This window comes from Salvia hispanica, chromosome 3, assembly GCF_023119035.1.
Source record: "Salvia hispanica cultivar TCC Black 2014 chromosome 3, UniMelb_Shisp_WGS_1.0, whole genome shotgun sequence".
Classification (NCBI taxonomy): Eukaryota; Viridiplantae; Streptophyta; class Magnoliopsida; order Lamiales; family Lamiaceae; genus Salvia; species Salvia hispanica.
Genome location: NC_062967.1, coordinates 20,980,192 through 20,990,755, shown reverse-complemented (window position 1 = coordinate 20,990,755; position 10,564 = coordinate 20,980,192).

Genomic DNA, 10,564 nt, shown 5'->3' with positions numbered 1-10,564 from the left:
TTTTGTAGCTAAAATCCTTTTATTCTGACACATTATACGACCATTGAAAATTTAACAAGTTTGATTAGAATATGGTTAAATAATAGTTTTAAAAAAGACTTCAAAGACAAAGAAACGTGCCAAGGGAGAAGAAAGGCTCCAGAGAGCTCCACTCGGTCAAGTAGAGCTCCGCCTTGAAGGAACTCGACCGAGTCGAGTAGGCAACTTCCAATAAGATGATTATACTCAGTGATAAGGATCCATGTATTGTGAGATCCATTTCCCAAGGAAAATCCAATTGAAGATGTTTTATAATTTTTTTTTGTAAAGTAGATGTTCAATTTATCAAAATAAACAAAGATAAATCATAGATCCAACAAGAAATAGTGAATCTAAGATGAAACAAGAAGAATCAACAATGGAAAAGGAATGAAATGTCATTGATGGAATAAGCTAAGGCACTTACACCATACTAACATGCATTCATAGCTAGATTTTTAAGGTAACCACAATCCTGAAAGCATACCTCTACTTGATCCATGTTTCACTAAGAATTGATGGATTCAAGCAACCTAGAGCTTGGAATTGGAAGAAAACCCTCAAAGGGGAAACAAATCTCTGAAGCTTCTATGTCAATCAAAGTCTAATTGCAAAAGAGGAAGATACTATTTATAGCAAAGGCCCAAAATTCTAGAAAATGGCCCACAAAATCTAACTCCAGGTGATTCGCCCGGTCGGGCGAAATGAGAGGCGTGAAACGCCCGGCCGAACGAAGTTTCTGGAATGCGTCGCCATTTCGCCTGGTCGGGTAATTTTCAGGGATCAAAAAGCCCGATCGGGCGTTCCTTCTGCCTCGTTGTTCCGTGCACCCCTGGTTGGCCTTCATTCTTCAACACGACCTTTATCGTTGGGTCCTCTGCCTTCATAAACTCCTCCCACATGGCCTTTTGAATGAAAATGGAAAGCCTCTCTCGTAGCCGCCTCGCCATGGACCTCGTCGTGGGACTTTCACGTGGGGTGGCATCAACTCGCCCAAGTGGAATTTGGTATTTATACTCTCTTGGCCGAGTCTTGAAGATCCTATTCGTCTGAGTGCAGTTTGATCCTTGAACTAACTCGGCTGAGCGATGCGAAGGATTGTTGGTCCTGGAGATTCTACTCGTCTGAGTCAAATTGGCGTCTGAAGTCACTAGGCCGAGTTAGCAAAAAGCTTCCTACTCCAGAGACATGTAGTTGTCCGAGTCATAGCCAACCCAAGTGGAGACTTGGTCGAGTAGAGATCGGCCATTACAGATATCTTTCCATGTTGAGTTGGAGTATAAATCGGAGCTAGAGCACGAATTTTGTAATAATTTCGTTTCCCATCTTTCTTGCCCTTACCCTTCTTGGTGCCATGACACGTTCAACCCTATGAGGATGATTGCGGAGATGCCACCACTAACTTTGTCTGGACTAGACCTGAAAATATGACCTTACTCAAAATAAATTACCTTTTACCATAGCTAACCATTTGGACCTTTAAACCTTTTCTTTGAAAGCTAAAATAATGGAGATTACTCTTGGGATTATTTGTATTTTTTAGATTAGAGTTGGAGAGAAAAAGGAGATAACAGTGAAAAGTAGTATGCTAGCTTCAATTTAAAAATACATAGTTGATTAGAAATTGAAAAAATCAACTGCGCATAAAATTAAAAAATTATGTACAAAAGAAAAAAAGAGAAGAAATAGAAAAAAAAAATTCTTCTTGTCCTATTAAAAATGAAACGATTTCCGTTTTGGGTTGTCCCACTAAAAATAAAACATTTCTTAAAATGGAAACAACATCATCTCTACTTTTCCTTTCTCTAACATTATTCTCTCTACATTAACTCACAAGAAAATACTACATAAAATCTCCTGCCGGAAATCAAATGCTTAGTATTTAATGGGACAAAGAGAGTAAAAAAAATAAAAAAATAAAAAAAGAAGAGTAAAAATCAAAGAATTTGGGAAAAGTGGGAAGTAAGAGTTTGTATCAAAGAGTTAATTGGGGTTGAATGAAAATAGTTGATGTTAATTCGTTCTTTGATTTGGGAATTTAGTCATTTCTTAGCCAAACATTCCTAACCTATCAAATATTATATATTACAGCAAAAAAATAAAAAAAATTAAGATTTTTTATGCTTAATCACAATAAGTAGTGAACAAATTAGTTTTGGAGCAAGTTTATGATAAACTTTGTATGATGCATGTTTTGAAAGCGTATGCATACTTTACCATATATACTTTGAGAGTAAGTGAAAAACACACTTCAAAACACTTGTGAGTGCATGAGTCCAAGTGATCAGCGACCTAGTAATGAAAGTGAACAAATAATCTTGCTTGATAAATATCCTTAAATCATTTATCCATGTTTCTAGAGCAATAACGAAGTCTAGTTCTTAACATCCGTGTTCCTTATTAAGTTTTTCTTTTTTTCATTGTTTGAGTACAAAAATAGTTAAGTTTGAGGATTTGATAAACATGGATTTTACATCTTTTTATAGTTTAGATTTGGCTCGTTTAACTATCTTCCATTCAAAATATGTTCTTCAATAGACTTAGAAATAAACTATCTTCCATTCAAAATATGTTCTTCAATAGACTTAGAAAAGGGCATAAAAACAACATAAAAAGACAAAATTTGTACAATTTGATATTTTGACATGTTTTGCGGGAGATTTGCAAAATAGATTTAGAAAAGAGCATAAAAAGGTCAAAATTGAAGATCAAAGGACTTGGACAAAGCCAACACCGCCGAGCGCGCGAGCGGTTGATTAAGGTCCAATGGCCCATTGTGAAATCAGTCCTAAGCCGACCTCTCGACCAGCAGTTCCCCGAGGTGAAGTTAGTAGTCCACAAAGAGTTCAGTGCCGAGTGTCCATGGGCATGTCAGTGACCCTTAGGAGGGAAATCAGCGACCAACTGAGTTTGTGCGGCAGATCCAGCTTGCCCTTCGCTCCAATAATTACCTTTATGGGCCAGCATTGTCAGCATGCCGAGGAAAATGCCCCAAAGTCTGTAAATACAATTCATAACTAATAATTACTTCATTTAAATTCGTTCTTTATACTCCCACCGCTCCATAATAATAATAATATATTTATATGGCGAGCTCATCGTCTATTAATAATACTTCAATCATTTGTTTTTTTTTTTTAATTTTCCACTTAAATTCCTGACACCCTAAAGTTAGTATTTTTTTTGAGAATAGAGGAAGTATAATGATTTTTTTGCCCCGCCTTATTAATATTTTTGGCAGGTAATTATTAGTCACCCATCTTTAAATTGAAATTTTGTTGATGTTTGAAAAATTTAATGGGTTGACACCTAATGTCGACCACTTAGAAAGGTAACTATTAAAATAATAGTTTGATAAGTGGGCTGGAACGTGTCTTTTCACCAACAAGGTAAAGCGTTTAATGTAATTTTCAGTTTTAAAACTTTATTTCATTATAAGTTTTTCAAATCAAATTTTATCTCCTAGTTTAATTGGTTGTAAATGTTCTAACTTTCAAATCAAATTTTATTGCTTAGAGTTATTTTGTTGTATGATTTTTCTTTAATTAACACTTAAGCAAATTACGCAAGATAACTTGCTTATATTAATTTCATAATAAATAGATAATCTATTAATTTCATGAAATTAAACCAAGATAATTAAATAATAGTAATAATTATTAATTGGAGTACAAACTAACACTCAGTAATAATTAGTTAATAATCTAATTTAAAAACTAATTAAATAAAAGAATATTCTTATATTATTAATCAATTATTATTAATTAAATTATTAATAATAATATATTATTCAAATATAGATAACTTATTAAATCTAAATTTATTTTGTTCCACAATATGGAACCCTAGTTTGATATGATCGAGATAGATACATGATTTATTAAAATCCCTAAAATTTAGATAACTAATTTAAAGCTATCTAAATCTTCAAATAATTAATTTAATGAGTATCCATAAAATAATTAAAAATAATTTTGAATATGATTTATTAATATTCAAAGTTATTTGAAGAACGAGACGAGGACGTCTCATCCGCCGATCACACATGCATGCATTCATAGAAGATGCCGCGCCATGACCATGGCTGTGCGCACAGCCGATGTGCTGATATCGTATGCACCTCACACTCGACGAGAACTATGGCCGCTCCGGCCTGCACAACTATCAACCATCAGCTCCCTAACCCATATCGCGTGTGTGATATTCGACCGACTAAGCCATGGCGTTCGTGCGATGGCCTTTTGATCGAATTAGCCGATTTATCCAGCCCTAGGGTTTGAATTGTAGGGCTCAAACGAGCCATCCATTGAATTTAGCGATTGTTCGCCGACACCGGCTGCTCGTGATCGAAGAACCTTAATTCTCATTTTTAGAATGTTCAAGTTCTACATATCACAATTCATCAACGAATATTATGCGGAAAAAATAAAACATGCGTCGAAAACAGAGAATCATGCTTATAACATGTTATTCATGCAATTAAACAGGTAGTAAATCAAAACAATCTGAGCCAAAAATCTGGTTTTGATACCAATTTGAGCCAGGTGTGTATTAAAGTTCGTCGTATTCAAAGAAAGAACAGATCAACTATGCGAACGAACGGATCAAGGAAAAGGCGTCAACTTGCTGTGCAAACGGTTTAAGTCAGATCAAATGGCATACACCAGGAGCACCTGATTAAAAGATTGAGCGTCACACAAGAAAGATCTCCAAGGGCAAAGGGCAAGAAGGACTTTTTGAAGGATAGTTGCCCTAGGGATCAAGACCTCACGCCTTCTTATAAATGGAAATAGAGAAGGAGGAAGGAGGCAACGCTTTAAGCTTCCAATACTTGACGCTCAGTAGTTTTCAGCTCTCTTCCAGAGCTGAAATGGGGGCTCCCAACACTTCAAACTTCTGATTCCCGTAATATACACACTTGATTCTTGTTCTAGTTTAGTCTAGCCGTTGTTTGGTGTTGGTTGTCTATTTTTAGTTCACGTGTTTTATCGCAAACACTTGATGTTTTGTTTACCATGCATGAATGCTCTGATATACTTTCGATTTCAGATTTATGATGCACTCCATAGCTTAAAGTGTTTTGTTATGGTTTGATTTGATTGGATCTGAGTTTTCGACTTATGTTTTTGTCTAGTTGCGAAGGATATCATATACAAGCTATTTTAGGATGATCTAGGTCGATTTGTGATTTATGCATGATTATTGTTTAGTTTCTAAACTACGTAGGTGTAGTTTAGTTCTTAGTGGTAGATTTAAATTTACAAGCTGTTATAATAGTTTAGTTGTTCGGAAATGTTCAGATCAGATTTTACTATATTTTTCATGTTGATTCTGTAAAGAAGATGAAGTTGTTAGAAAAGTTTTACTTTATCGTACGTTTTGCAGGAGGCTGACAGTCGTCCACTTTATTCTGTTTGTCCATTTCAGGAAGTTTCTAGTATGAGTTGATCAAGTAGATTTTAGTCCGTTAGCATGTGGATTAGTTTAGTAGTTTAGTCTCTCAAATCAAGTAGTTCAACTTAACCCACCCTGGAAAGCGTGGCCGCAACCAACCCCATTAGTGTCCACAACAAATGTAAAACACACCATCTCTGTGGGATCGATCCTTACTTCTCTATACTAGTTAATAGTATTGTGGGTCAAGGTTTTGAAAACACTCTCGAGTCCTTCCATTCACATCACTCTAGTCAGATTAAGTCGAGTTGATCAGTTTGAATCTCCAATGGACCCACTCACCTGTATCTATAGGTTGAAAACATACCTTGGGTAGCTGGATCAGTTGACGGTCTAACTTGAGCAAGTCCATAACGATAAAAAGATGAGGACGAAGAAGAAGAGGAGCAAGTTTTTCAATATTCATGCATACGAATGATATTTTTCAAGTATAACAAAACTGCCACTCTTCGTAAAAGATACTCCCACCCACTATCACAAGTTAGTTCAGGCATATATTTCTGGCACTGGATTTAAGAAACTAATGTTTACAGGTTAAAGTGGGGATAATAACATAAAGAGAAATTATAAAGTAGGAGAGAGAATGTGATTTTCAGAAAATTCACCTACACAAACACACAATCTTTAATTTTGTTTCTTTTTCTATATATAAAGTCCTCTAGGTGTGATTAATTTTGTCACCACAAAGTATCACACTTTGAGTTTGGGAATATATTAAAAGATTCGTGGTTGAATATCAAGAAGCGCAATATATTATTGTTTCTTTTAGAGAGTCTAACAGTAAGGTAACAAATTCATATAGAATTCATGTTTACGATTTAATTATATGCATGAATTAATGCCGTTCGTAGCAAGCTATTGATAAACATACGAATTTGCATTCGTATGTTGCATATTTTATACATTTTGATATTTGACATTTTGTTGAGTATTGATAAGTCGTATTCTAAGCCTTGGTTACTGGTCAGTATGTCGGGATTTACATGTATTATCCGCAAAGAAGTTGCTTAAGTGTGCAGGAAAAAGGTCCAAGTCAGTAGGAGAAAGTTCGGACAACTCAGGTGAAAAGAGCTCTAGAAGGGTGCAATACTGACTAGAATGCATGCCAGAAAGAAAGCTCGAGATAGAGAAGAAGGATTGCTGGGATGATCAACCATAAACAAGGGCAAAAGTGTCATTTCGCAAAGGAAGTCTACCCTAAAAGTAAGGCCAAGCCTCCCTATAAAAGGAACCACTTGGAGAGAGAGAAGGAGTTCGGCAACTACACTTAGTTAGAATTCTCTTTCGGAAATGATCAGTTCCTTTAGCATCGTCCACATCTTCTCATTCCTCGCCACAACCATGGTCACCTGAAGTTCCAGAAGTCCACCGAAGAATCATTATCCATCGTTCCAGCCAGTTCATCCCTTAGTAGTATAAGTTTCATTGCCCGGAGTGGCAAAACAATCCTTAATCGCTTTCTTAGTTTAAATCTGTACTTGCTTTCTTTCGTTGGATCTGTTGCATAACTTAACTCTTTGTTATCTTTTGAAGTATTTTGTTGAGATCCAAACACTTTTAGTAATGAAGTTTGTTTTATGCATCTCTTTTGGTTCGAATCTGTTTCATTCTGCCTAGGTAGCTTAGATCTAGTTATCGCGTTTATTTTCTAAGTGTTTAAGCATTTTTCGTTTGAGTAGCCTAGATCTGGGTTTGTGAACTGGAATTTCGAGTTTCTTTGTTTCGGTTTAAGGTTTTGTGCATGAGTTTTTCATTTTAAGTTATTGTTGCCACTTTGCATGTTAGTCAGTTGGAGTAATCTGGAGTTATTAGCCGTTAATCTTTGAGTTTAAGCTTTTTAATTTATGGATCTTATGTATGAAGCTGTAAATCTGAGTTCATCCATGGAGTTGGTGTTCATTTAAATTCCATGCATACTTGTTGAAGAAGAAAACATCACAATCCACTTTTTCTAAGACCACTTTTACTTTTTAGTTACTTTTTGCTTTTGTCCTTTCCTTTTAAGTTGGTACCCTAAAGACTTGTCAGAGTAGCCACCCAACCACCACATACTCTGTTATTTCTTATTGCCTTATTTAGTAACCGTTTTATTTTTCACATGTCTCTGAAACACCTTGTCCCCTATTTTCACGTACACAGCCACATGTCGATCAGTTTTATGCCCACCAGTCGGTAGAGTACCACATTTAATTCCTGTCTAGGTAGAACCTCAACAGCTAACCAGAACCTTCCAGATTATCACCGCAATTGTCCTAACGTGTCCATCTCTATAGGATTCGACCCTTACCTCCACTATACCAGCTAATAGAAGTGGGTTGAGGAATTTTATTTATACCGGATTTAGGTTGTCGTGCCAACGACTCAGCTAGGTTAGGATTTTCATCCTGATCAGTTGGATACACATCTGCATACAACACAACACCGAAAACCTGCACTTTCAAATGGCGCCGTTTTCGGGGATGGATGGCGTTTCTATCTGCTATTGTGTGTGATATTTTGGTGTATATATTGTTCATAACTTTTCCTTTTTTTTATTTCAGTTTATGAGAAGTAGCTCGGCTCTTGGGCAGTGGAGACCGAAGATACTCCCACGAGGAACGATACTCGTGATCACTCGTTCTGGCCTGTCGACAGCACAGTCTAACTTAGGCATGATCAACGACGAAGAGAAAGAGGACGTAGAATACCAACTCCCGGAGTTTCCACCCCAACCAGCAAGAGTACCAGAGAGAATGGCTGATCAAGTTGAGGATGACCCATAGCTCGAAACGCTGAACGCGCATGCCGACGGAGATCTCCCGCAGGCCATAGTGGCCATCCCAGGTCAAACAGCCTGTGATGTTAAACCCCATGTTATTGCAATTCTGCCAACGTACTATGGGAAGAGCTATGAGGGGGCCTACGAGTTCCTTAATGAGTTCTGCAAGATTTGTAAGGCACAGAGGAGACCAGCAGGGGCAAGTGAGGATGATTACATATTGAAGGCTCTACCGTTTATCCTAAAGGGGGAGGCCAACAATTGGTTCATGCGCCTACCAGCTGACTCCATCAGCACTTGGGCCGATTTCAAGTTAGCCTTCCTGCCTGAATTCTTCCCTTCGTTGATGATAAGCGCGCTGAAGAGGGAGATATCATGTGTGAGATGAAGAAGGCGCTACTAAGCGCAATCGAGAAGAACACACCACCAACTTCTCCAACTGGGAGCAACAAGGCTCCAGAGCTGCCCTATGATTAGCCGAATGATCTGGCTGATATGGAGTAAGCCTAGGGGTGGGAATACGGGTATCCGTGGATACCCGACCTGAAAAAACCGGGTATCCAAACCCGAAAATCACTAAAATGTCTATCCAAAACCCGCCCCGATATATTTTCGGGTACTCCAATACCTGCCCCGGGTATCCATACCCGACGTATTGGGTACCCAAATACCCGACTCTTTACATAATAACTAATACAGTAATAAAATTGAATAATATATATTAATGGAAATATAGAAATATCTAAATTGACTAATGTCTTTAATGTTTTATTTATTTTGTAGTACAAAAAAAAATGGATCATTTTTATTTTAAAGTATAAGATTATTTAATGCAAAATGACAAAACCTAATTTAAAATATGCTTAAAATAATAATTTGGATAATCGGGTAATACCCAATATCCATTCGGGTAATCCAATACCCGATTTATCTTATATTTCAATACCCAATCCCATAAAATTGGATATTGGATATCCAAAATCCGGCGGATATCGAGTCAGGTACGGATAAATTCAATACCCGATATCCGTATTCCCATATCTAAGTAAGCCAACGCCGCAAGATACTACAATTCTAATGGGAATTCGATTCCGGGGAAGCAGCGGGACGCGCCATGGAGGGACCACCAAAATTTTCGATGGGGAGATGTGATGCACTTTTTATTAGCACTAAATAAACCTGCAAGTATACAGAGTATATATAGTATAGCTAAAGGTTAGTACCGGATATCGAACACGGGGAAGGCAAACACAAAGTGTCTATCCTCTACTAAGACTCAATTACTATCTGGATAAGCAAGTAGGTTTTGAAAATCTTTTGAAAAACTAAAAACAATAAAGAGCATAAAACAACTAAGAGCAAATAAAACACGGAGAAAGACGATAGAGATAAGGGAATCCCAGGGATGTGTGTTCACAGTTATGGTTATACAAAATTCCAACTACAATACCCTAGCACAATTTATACTTTGAAAGGACGAGTCACTTAGCTTATGCTCATGCGATACAAACGTTGATTACAAAGTTAGGGTTGTCAATCCTAACACGTAACTCCAAAAAGCTCCTAAGACCCTTGAAAAGTTCTCACTCTCAATTAACAGTGCCGTTTTAAGGGAAGCTAACTGTAGTGTCTACTAAGTGAATCTAACTCGCTAGAACTTTGTCACAGTTATGAAGCAAGTTATATTAAATCATACAAGATTGTGTCATTCAATCATGCAGCATAAGAACTACTTAGGGAAGAAACAAAGTAAAAACTAAACGGATATTAAATAGAAAAAGGAATTTGTATAACCAAAGTCGTTACTAACACATCCCTAGAATCCTATGAGTTTAGTTACACATAATGAATAAGCTAAAAACATAGATTGAAGGGAAAACAATTTGAAAATAAAACTAAAGCAAATAAAACCCGTAGGTTGAATCCTTATTTTTCTTGATGTTCTTGAAATCCTTCTCCAAATAAGTGAAGTACTCTAGCTCTTGATCTCTATGAAGTATTTTGCAAGTAGAAGGTGTCTTTTTTTTGATGAAGCTTGAGGTCTTATTTATAGGAGAAAGTCATTCCTTGTTGTAGAAGGAAAAGATCTCCAAAATATGGTAAATTTGGGCGCAAATCTAGGGCTTCTCGAATTCGCCGCCTTTCTCCGACGGGCCGCCGCACCTTGGCCGGCGGTCGCCGCGTTGGAGTCCAGAGAGTCTTTTCCCTCGGCGGCGGACTGCCGCACGACTTCCGGCGGTCGCCGGACGAGACTTCTCTTCCAAGCGTATTTTTTCGAGGCGGGCCGCTGCATTGATCTGCCCGCCGGGCGCCGGCGGTCGTCGGTCGCCGTCT